This window comes from Podarcis melisellensis, assembly GCF_964234715.1.
Source record: "Podarcis melisellensis genome assembly, chromosome: 7".
Lineage (NCBI taxonomy): Eukaryota > Metazoa > Chordata > Lepidosauria > Squamata > Lacertidae > Podarcis > Podarcis melisellensis.
In genome coordinates this window covers 38,376,479-38,387,992 of record NC_138539.1, presented here as the reverse complement: position 1 = coordinate 38,387,992, position 11,514 = coordinate 38,376,479, and positions in this window count along the sequence as shown.

The window sequence follows — 11,514 nt, the reverse complement described above, 5'->3', positions numbered from 1 at the left end:
GCAGTAGTTCCACACACCCCTTCTTTTCCACTGATTTAAACCTTTTTAGTTGAGTAATGGTGGCAGCCCTTTGAATTGTAAGCTTTGATCTGCTTGCCAAGTGCCAGGCGTGTAGTTTTTGTAACTTCTTTGCCAAAGTAGGCATCTTTCTTTAGGGTAGCACCTTTTGCTAAAAATAAAGGCCTCCATTTAAACCCAGCTCATAATGTAAACACATGTTTCATTTTAGAGCATCCTGCTCTGTATCCTGATGATTATTGGGTTAAGAAGTGATACCTCTTGTTGTTGCTGTGCTGCTGGTTTAATGTGGAGAATGTGGGGCGAGGGGAAACATTTATTGCTTTCCCTTATTTGTGCTACAGTCTTCTTGGCTTTTTTTATGAATCAATTCACAATTGTACTCTGGAAATGGACACATTCAACAGGAAAGCTACTAAACTGGCAGCAGGAGAGGAAGTTAGTCATCTTAATGAAGAGTGGAAGACAAAAGTGTTATATTATTTGTATATTCCAGCTCAATAGGTTTTTCATTTCCACTCAATTCTTTATAGTAGGATGAACAACTTCGGGTGTGTGTGTGTCCTTAAAAACAAAACAGCATACTTTGGCTAGTGCTGTATTCTAAATAAACCTCAGGTGAAAGGGAAACTCTGATGAAATGATAATGGGGAAAGAATGAAAACAGGAAACAGATGTCTAGTGACGTGCACTGATTGGATAGTGCTTATTTATTAAGCACCATCTTAGTCACAAGGCAGCTGTATCCTGACACCAATATTATAATGGTATCAATACCTTAAGAGCCAAAACAGCCACGTTCCACAAAATCCGGTCATTTTATTTTATAAAGGTGATCCTGTAATTGACTTAGAATTGGAGGGGGCTGTATTGGCTAAACACACTGCCTTTCTGAAACACAGCCCACCACTAATACTACCCTTTTTACACTTCTTGGTATCTTATAATAGTAACTGTTTTATTTACACGTTTTAAGTTTAGCAACACTGAAGAGAATTTGCTATTCGTTATGTTCTCTCATGAGACCAACAAAATCTTAGGCAGCACAATAACAATTTTTCAAAGGAACAAGGGTTCTATCAACAAGGTCCCTACTGCTCTCTAAAAACTACTCTTTCCTATGTTGCTCTGAAATGTTCCAAAATGCACCTAAAGCGAAGTGCATTTTTCACATGTTCAGGATGATTCGCTGTTTTGGCTTTCCTGTTTTGTAGCATACACAGAAATCTTGGAATGCCATAACAGGAAAGGCACTTGCCACTGGAGAAAGATTTCATTTCTGCCAGGGTATACAAGAGGAATATTTGCACAATAATTTATAATTTCCCTGAGGTGGAGGAAAATTTGCGTCCCAAGCTGCAAACGCTGAAGAAAGATTTATTTTGCTTTCAGGGCTGTGCTTGCCCTGCTCTTCAAAATGAGATTGCAGGGGACATAGCAATTGCTGGAACATCTTCGCTTATGCATAGCCTTGCATCATATCTCTGCAATGCCTTGTGCCTTTGTAACCTGTAGACCCATGTTGGGATGCTGTACTGACTTAAATAAAGCATTTAAATCTGCCTACTGTGGTGAAAGTTCAAATTGCAAGTCAGGCAGAGAGAGCCAAGCGTCCAAGACAGTTGGTGCAACATGCAGAAATATGAAGTTGTCTTCCAAAACCATCAACAGTTTGCAAGTGGTCCAGGTGGGTTGGTTGGGAACCACTGTTATATATAATATATTTGTAGTATGTGAGTTTATCGTAGTTAATTTTGCTTGGGTGGCCATACTCAAAGAGTAGGCCCATGGAAATCAAGAGACTTTAAAATTAGTAATAATGTAAGTCCATTGATTTCAATACATTTACTTGGAAGAAAAGAAAAAGAAAAGAAAACTATGTCTATACAGCAGTAAGATCCACTGATCACCCAAGTAACTAGGGTTAGGATTGCAGCCTAAACTGGATTCCACCCTTTGATCTTATGTTGCTTAGTACTGATTTTAATAATTGGTAGTTGTCGCCCCCCCAAAAAAAAAACCTCCTCTCTGTTGTGGCATATGCTTTGGCATATGCATTTTAAAATTTTATATCTTACAAAAATATATTTTATATTTTTTGCCCAATGTGCTCAAAGTGGCTTACAGTAATAAAGAGGGATGGGGAAATAAAGTTGCAATGATTAAAATGAGCAGTAAGCAAGGTGCCAGTAAACAAAATAACTCTAAAACATGAGTATCAGCCAGTCAAAATCAGGACTCTGAAAGGAAATGCCATCATTCTAGAACAGGCATCTCCAAATTCGGCCCTCCAGATGTTTTGGGACTACAACTCCCATCATCCCTAGCTAACAGGACCAATGGTCTAGAAGATTAAAAAGAATCATCTCCTAGATCTTCCAAAAGTAAAACAAAGAGGAATAATTCCTTAGTTCTTCACAGAGGTCATTCTCCGGCCTGTGGGCAACAGCTGCATGTAGAGCTTTGGGGATGCTGCTGTGGTTGGGGACTTTTGTAAAAAGAAGAACACTAGGGGGTGATATTACACTTAGTTTATGGTGGGATGGTGTTCTTAAAATCAGTCATTGTCCACTCCATTGGTGGCTGGTGCTTTACAAATAGCAATGAATTCAGTTTCAGTGCCTTATGAAAGAGGGGTTTTAGAATGTGTACAAATACATTTTGACTACAAATACTCCAAAAGATATTGGCTATTTATTAAAGGGGAAGCAGATTGAAAAGATAACATAATTTCAGGGTGGGGGCATGAAGTGAGGGAAAAGATAGAGGTTTCTTGAAGCTAGTGGCTGGACAAATGAGAATCTTACTGTTCTGAACTTCCATCCCTAGTCTCATCATAAGATTTACAGTCTTTGAGGGTGTAGGACAAAACAAGTAACCCTGTTGACCTGCATTCTACTTTTGGGTGGAAATTGCCCAAAATTGAAGAGCTTTGAAGAAATTAAAAAGATGGGATTAACTTGATTAGAATTTCATCAACTGAATGCCATCTTTGAAAAAGATAAAAGATTGAAGGGCTTTGATAATGAATTATCAAATCTGGAGAAAGATATACAATAATCAAAAGGCACTATCTAAAATACATAGATTGCTGATAGGCTGGCAATTGAAGGATGAAGAAATTAAAAATGGGATGAGGATTTAGGCCATGCGATTGAACTTGATTAAGTGGAAAGAATTATGGACAAAAATATATAATTCACAGCTTGTTATTTAATAAGAGAGAATCTTATGAAAATGCAATCCAGGTGGTACTTGACCCCTGTAAAGCTGGAAAAAATCAGTAAAACCCATAATAATGTGTTGGAGGTGCAAAAATCAAGTAGGAACCTTCTATCACATGTGGTGGGCATGCCCAGAGATTTAAAAATTCTGGGACATGACCTATGAGGAGTTGAAGAAATTATTAAGAAGTACATTTTGCAAAAAACCCGAAGCATTTCTCTTGGGAATTTTGACAAACAATTTCCCCAAAGAAAAAATAAGACTATTTCTCTATGCTACATCAGCAGCAAGAGTATTGGTGGCTAAATATTGGAAGGAGGAACACATACCCACCCAAGAGGAATGGTTGTGTAAACTGAGCGAGTAGTTGCAACTCACGAAGCTGACAAATATAATAAGAGACAAGTCAAATAAGACCGTTAAGAAAGAATGGGAGTACCTAAATAAATATCTGATGAGCAAAGGTTCAGCAGTGAAGACCTGGCTGTGTCTAGAATAACTCTGCAAAGGTAAAAAGCTCCCTGATACCAAGATGAGGGATGTACCGAAATACAGATAAGTGGGTTTTAATTAGGAATAATGAACTGTTGTGAGACTAATGGAAGTCTTAAGAACAAAAGTATATGAATACCTAAGAAGTGTCAGCTTCATAGGAAAATAGACAATATGTAAGAGGCAATTGTTTAAAATATATGTGCTTGGTTTGCAAAGTCTTAGCTTAATAATGAATGAATTTTTCTTTTTCTTTTTTCTTTTCTGTAATCTTTTTTAAAAAATTCCCCTTTTCACATTTATAAGTTTTGATTTGTATGTATTTGCAAAATACCAGTAACTCCAAAAAAGAAAGATTTTCAGTCTTTAAGGGTGTAGGACACAACAAATAACCCACTTGTTCTGCATTCCACTTTCCAGTGGAAATAGCTGTGGACTGTGTCCTTACAAGTCATTTAATGATACCATATATTTTTCAGAAGCAACAATATTTCATATTTGGAAATAATCCTTTTTCTCCAGTCTGAGTTGGGGGGGAGGGAATCCTACTGAACAAGCTCGTCGAGATTTAGTTTGACTATACTCAACGATCTTGATTTTCATTGCAGTAGTAAAATAGTGATTACTGGAAAAGACTCCTTCAGCTTACCTGTTGCTTGATCAAAGACTCACAAGCCTAGAGATCACCCATTCATAAACTGTGTATGAGATTGGGCTCCCCATCTGATACTTGTACATGAGACTGATTTCAGGGAGAAAAACGACTCCTCAAAGAACAGTTTTGTCAAGGGAGCATTCAGCATGCCTTCACCTGTGTTTGCAAGGATAAAATGCTCCATTCAGGGCTTATGCCAGAGGTCAGTATCATTAAAACATAGAAAGCTCCATATACCAAATCAGGTCATTGATCCAGCAGTGGCTCTCCGCTGTTTCATACTGCGAACTTCACACATCCACCTGGAGATGCTGAGGACTGAACCTCCTACATGCACAGCTGATGCTGTATCTCTTAGCTACAGCCTTTTTCTTGCCCTGCCCCACATTCCAGTATGGAACCCAATGCAAATCCCCACAGCCTTTTAGCCCTGCTCTCTTCCTCCTCCTCGATGTTCTTGCTTGTTCACTTGCCATCGCTGAGTGACCAAATGATGAGAGGAGTAACTTGCACACACCTTGTCCTCGCCTTTTCCCTTTCCCTCACTTTCTCAGAGGTGGTTCTTTCTGGGGCTAGAAGGACTGGCAAGTGAATCTATAGCAGGAGGACAGCAGACAACTTTGCCCAGGGGACCTTCAAAACCAGGAACTGGCACTTCCTACATTTAAAGTTACCATTTCAGTGCTGTCATGTGTGGTTTCAAACTGATCCAAGCTCAATGCACTTTCTCTCATGCGTTATACCAACCCTGTAGCACAGTCCAACTAAGGCCACATGCCCACCCTAGATTTAAAGCACCATGGTATCACTTTAAGCAGTCATGGCTTCCTCCAAAGAATCCTGGGAACTGTAGTTTGTTAAGGGTACAGAATTGTTAGAAGCTGCAATGGCCAGAGTTCCTTGTGAAGGGATTATTAAACCACTCTGGGAATTGTAGCTTGGAAGAGATAGGGGTCTTCTAGCAACTGTCAACACTCTTAGCTCCCAGAATTCTTTGGGGGGAGCCATGACTGTTTAAAATGAGACTGTGAATTCACATACAGTGGTACCTCGGGTTACAAACTCTGCTAACCCGAAAGTAGTACCTCGGGTTGCAAACTTTGTCCCAGGATGAGAACAGAAATGGTGCGCCAGCGGCACAGCGGCAACGAAAGGCCCCATTAGCGAAAGCGCGCCTCAGGTTAAGAATGGTTTTGGGTTAAGAACAGACCTCCAGAACGAATTAAGTTTGTAACCCGAGGTAACACTGTATATGATGTGACTGTGGCCTTTCTGTGATAATGTAGCACTTCATGAAGAATGATGGTCACTCCTGTGATTAAGTGTTTCAGCTCCTGGTGTTAAGCCAGTGGGTGGTCGCAACCTCTGAATTGCTCCCTGGAAGCCAAGTCATGGGAGAAAGGAAATGCCCCGCCCCCATATTTAGGAAATCAGAATGTGGCCCCTTTTCACAGTGGTGGGCTTCGGTGTCTCAAATTTCAGCAGTGCCCTGAGCAAAGCTAATATTCAGCACCCTCCACCTCTCAAACTCTGTTCTACAGCATTGTTGTGGCACCTCCTGCAGTGCAGCACCCAATGCATTTTCAGCATTTGATGTAAGAATACCTGACCCCCACCTCTACTCTTAATGCACCTGGAGCAGCCAAGGACAGCTTTCCAAGGAGTGTGCGTGCATTTGGCATCTTAGCATTTAACATAGTAAATTGTAACAATGAAGGACAGGTCTCTTAACCTGTGTTCTGCAGATAACAGTGTTTACTAACTCTGAAAAGGGAGTTCAAGAGATATTTATTTTGATGGTTTCAGACACTGGGATAGGCAGGGAATATCCCTTGAATGAAAAAAAATGGCCTTGTTACGTTAGTATTTTAGGAGAGCGCTGATTAGTAAGTCAACATTTGCTGGAGGTAGATGAATTTTTACTCTGATCCATCAGGGCTCTCCTTATATCCGTATAGAGAAAACATGTCTACTCAGTAGTAAGTCACACTGAGTTCAATGACACTTGCTTACTCCCAGGGTAGGGGATTGCTTCCATAAAAGTATTAAACCTTAAGTGCTTATCTTTGGAGGCAGGAGGTAGAGGTTGAACAGCAGAAATGGAAAGCGTTGAGCTGTTTTATGCAGTCTGATAGAGGGTTTTGTTGGTTTATTTTATTAGTAACTCACTTACCTGTCAAAATTCCTTGTCAACACTCATGAATATCAAAGTACAAAACAAATGATGAGCTAAGACAACAATTCAAAACAATTTATAAAAAAGAAAATAAAGCTCCTGCAGGAGAACAAGAGAAGACTGCAGAGATGTTTAAAAGACGGTCACATGAAAAGTCTGGATGAATAAAATGTTTTCCACCCACTGCCAGTGGGTCTCATTTGCTAAGATTTCTTTCTCCAAGTCTAGCTCTGTCCAGATGTGAAGTGGCTCTCTCCCACTTTTTTTTTTTTTTTGCTGTCAAGTTTAGTAGGAAATCTATACAGCAACAGTGAGAATGTTTATTGTAGAAGGGGAACTTTTGCCCTCTGAAGTCACCTCCTACTAGTCACCAGTAGATTTCTGATATTCTATCACAGGAAATTCCTGGTGGCCCACAAAAGCAGTCCCCTGAGTGCAGCTGCTGGTCTGAAAAGTCCTGTGCTCATATCGCAACCGTGGAGGCTCCGCCATGTCCAGAGTGGGATGGAGCACCTGTGCCTTGCAAAATCCAAACCGTATCTTTTCTCAGACAATGTTAAAATGAACTATAGAAGGGACAAAGGTCAAGTGAGTCCTTATTGTGCTGAACTTCATTGAAAACAAAAAAAGGAATGTATTAGAGGATGTGCTTTGTCTCCTATAAGGTACTATAGGATTATATTTAGGCTTCATGTCTTTGAAGAACAGGGTAACTCAACTGTATAATTGCTGTTCTTGGTTCTAGTGAGGAAGTTGTAAGTCAGTGGAACCAGAGCAGGAAAAAGTAGGTGATGACACATAATAGTTTAGAGACAGGGCCTTGTTCTTAATAATCAATTTAGCACTTTTAGCTTACAGCCTTTAGTTTCTACATCCTGTAGAACAACAACAATGACTACACATAGCAAACATAGGCTGTGTATCAGCTTTTTCTCAATTTGTTTGGCTCAAAGCTGGTTTTGGGGAAAACACCTCAAGAAGCAGTATTTCATAAGAAATGACAGGAAAGATATGTATTGTGATTAATGCTATGTATACACCACTTCCCAAACCAGAGGTTGGTGCACATTGGATCCAGAGTAAACAGGGGTGTGTAACTAGCTCAAGTTGGAGGCACACTCCTTTGCTTGAGGACACACAATGAGCACATTGCCTAGCAGTGTTTGAACTTAGTTTCCCAGCTTTGCAACTATTTCAAGTAGTGTTCATTTAATGAAAGCAGCGCACACCCAATGAAGTGAAGAGCCATCTGAAGTCATTCCAGCACTCAGCTGGTTTAACATAATGTATTATATAACTGGAATCTGCAATGAAATGGTGCAGTACAGAGTGCTCCTATTCACCACTCCATGCAATACATACATCATTTTATTTGCATGCTGCCTTTTCATAGTTCAAATGATGCTCAAACCACATTCCAGTCATTCAGCCATATTCTTCCCCATGATGCTCCCTTCCATTCCAGCCCATCTCCATTTTATATTCCCCCCTGCCCACATGCATCAGTCAATCAATATTCCGTGGTAACTGTACATGACTAGTACTCAATTGGCTCCTTTTACAGGTTTTCCCTTCTTAGAGCTTTTTGTTTCATAAAGATTTTTTGTACTTCTGCAAACCTAGGTTTCCTACCTCATCTGTTTATGTAGTCTCTTACACATGTTTGATGTAGTTTGGGCTACATAAACAGTAACACTCAAACTTGAGCACCAGCAATAGAAGGAATGGTGTGCTTGATATTGTAAATAGGGGTCCTAGTGTCCTGGTGTGCTCTGGTCCATGGGGTCACGAAAAGTCAGACACAACTAAATGATTAAACAACAGTGGTGTCCTTGGTCTCCATGCATGCACAAAAGCTCTCTAGGTTCACTTCACCTATTTTCTTCCACTAGACCAGAGATGGGTAACCTGTGCTAGAAGCTTGCAACCCTGTTGAGATAGAAGGCCCATAACAGTTATGTTCTATGGGTGGCCTCCAGTTTTATGCTGGTGTTGCTTCCCTTCCCTGTACAGTCTCTTGGAATCTGGACTGTATGTATTTCCACCTGTGTCACAGTATCACTCAAGTCAGCCAGCTGGGATTGACTTTGTTGCAATGGATAAAATCTGGGGACCCTCTTGTTTTTGCTGCTGCAGATTAATATGCCTACTCCTCTTGCAGAGTTTAGGCACAGGAGGCTGTCAGGGATTTTATTTTTTAATAATAATTACACAACACAATGCCATACAATATACAGGATGCAAATATCCCAAGGCACCTTACACAATGACTCTAACAAAAAAAAATCCCCATTAAAGGAACAAAATAAAATGCTCACATTGTGAAAGCCATACAGCCAAAAAAATAAATAAATGAAACAGTCTGTCTTTATCACACTGTAGAGAGTTTCCTGGGAAAATCTTTCCCGGGGAGATGGAAGTGGCTTTATATTTCATGTACATTGAAAAATCCTTGGCGCATGTAGCTGAGGATTGCTCCAGACTATGATAAAATTCCTATGTGGAAGTCACATCTATGTAGAAAGTTTAATGACTCGCACATGTAGATTGACAAGTATGATGGTTCTACATATACATCAGTGCTGCCTACATTGTATGCACTGGGTAGTCCCAGCTAATTGTATGTGCACAATTTATTTGCTTTTACATTACATTTTACATTCTATTTTTATCTTGTCCTTCCTCCAGAGAGCGGTGTACAAAATCCTATTTTCCCTCCCATTTTATCATACCAGCAAACCTATAGGATAGGTTAGGTTGAAAGAGAGTGACTGTCCCAATGTCAGTTCAGCAGGGTTTTGAACCAGGGTCTTCTCAGTCCTAATTCAAAACTCCAAATGACTTCATTACACTGACATGGAGGATCATAATATAAGAATGTTTTTGCTTTTGTGGGAAATCATACAGATAACAAACTGAAGGGTGATATGGTGCCTGTGGCTTACTTAATGCAGTATCTCACCACATTATAAAAAAAAAAACTCTCAACATATGTGAGACAAAGACATTTGATTTTATCTGTAATGGAGGCTGGTTGAAGTTGTGGGACATGTGTCTTTTGAGTTTCTGCTCTAATAGCCTGTTTTAAAGATACCTTGATGTTGTTAACTTAAGCCCTGGTCATCTTAGAAAGAAAGAAAAAAAGGTAAGTGTAGAAACCTACCTCATACCAAGTCAGATCATCAAGCGCTGTATTGTCTACACTGACTGGTAGTAAAATCCCCAGGGTTTCAGACAGGAGATTTTCCTAGCCCTAGCCAGAGATAGGCCCATGCATACTCAGAAGTAATCCCATAGAGTTCAGGGCATAGGATTGCAGCCACAGCCGCATGAAGAGGCTCAAAGGAACTTACAGTCAAAATCCATCCTTGGGCATCTCTTTTGGCAACCTGTCAATTTCTATCTGGTTTCTGCACAGCTCCTTCAGTTCACAACAATTCATGGAAATTAATAAACTTCTTTATTGGAAAAGGTCACCGGCAAATAGGGACAATTTGTCTCCCAGCTTTCAAGGACAATGCTCAAGGATCAGCTTATAGAGTACACAACAACTTTTACAATGATTTTACTGAATATTCTAATTACCTTTTTTGGAACTTTATTAATAGAAATCTGTTTTTCAATTGTTCTATGAGTTGCTTTGGGAGACCTAGAGATAAAAAACCAGCATAGAAATTCCTAAATAATATTTCTTTCCCCCAGCTGCGCCACAGTAAGCCAGTTGAACAGTTGTTTATCTCCATTGGACCATCATGAATTGCCATGCATGTAACAAAAAAATTAGGAGCCAGACACAGAGTCAACATTTGCTACTAAGGTGTATCCCTTACATTGAGTTCTACAAATGCTGAAGTGTTTTCTAGACTTTATGCAAAGCTGCTATTGCAAATGCATGCAAAGGCACTATGAGGATGCCTATTAACTGCAGCAGCCACTTACCTCCTTTACAGTCATGTGGTCAGGTTGACAGTATATACAAAGCTGAGGCGATAAGGAAAAAAGATTAGGAATGAACTATAATAATTGACAGCAACATCCTGCCCCTCAGGCAGAATAACCATGAAAAGTATTTCAAAAACTCTGGAGAGGTGAGGGTTTGCATCTTGCTTTGACACCTAACATTGCTTTTTGCAGGAAAGACGAAACACATCTGGAATGCAGCTAAGAGGCTAAGTATGCTGAGAATGTCTCTGACACAATATTATGTCCAAAACCTATTTGCTATGATGAAATGGAAGGTATGTTCTTTGTCCCTTAAGTTAACGTTTAAGAAAATAAACACTCTTGCAAATAGAGCTCATAAACAGAACCCAAAATTCATGAGCACGTGTATATATTAATTATGAAATCAAAACCAAATTTGGTTTGATGAAATTGTTAGGGCGCTTAAAAGTCACTCATGCACCAGAAAGAATGGAAAGTGCAGGTTAAGGCCATCAACTTGACATCTGCCACATCAGCAGTAAGCATGTGTACAGTCACACATATTATGATTGCACAGACCTTAGGCCTGTGCATGTGCATTTTAGCTTGGCAGTCAGAATCAACCCTCTTCTATGCAGGATGGGAAGAACACTGAATCTCAGCAGAGAACTGGAGCAGTGAGCACATACCTGTTCATGGCTTTTCATGTATGTGTTCATTTCAGTTAGGGAGACTCCAATTCTGCAAATCTCGGGCTTCCTCTGGACATGCCGGTACCTATTTATATATAAATAAATAAAAGTGTGGCTTTATTAGTGTGGCTACCAAGTCCTGTGTTATGGTGTTTGGTGTTTTATTGTTTTATGTACTGCAGTGATACCTCACAATAAAAAATCACACAAAACAGCCAAAAGCAGAATAAATTGGGGGGGGGGGTGTCAAAGATTTATCATATACATTTAAAGCACATTACAGTGGTACCTTGGGTTACAGATCCTTCAGGTTACAGACGCTTCAGGTTACA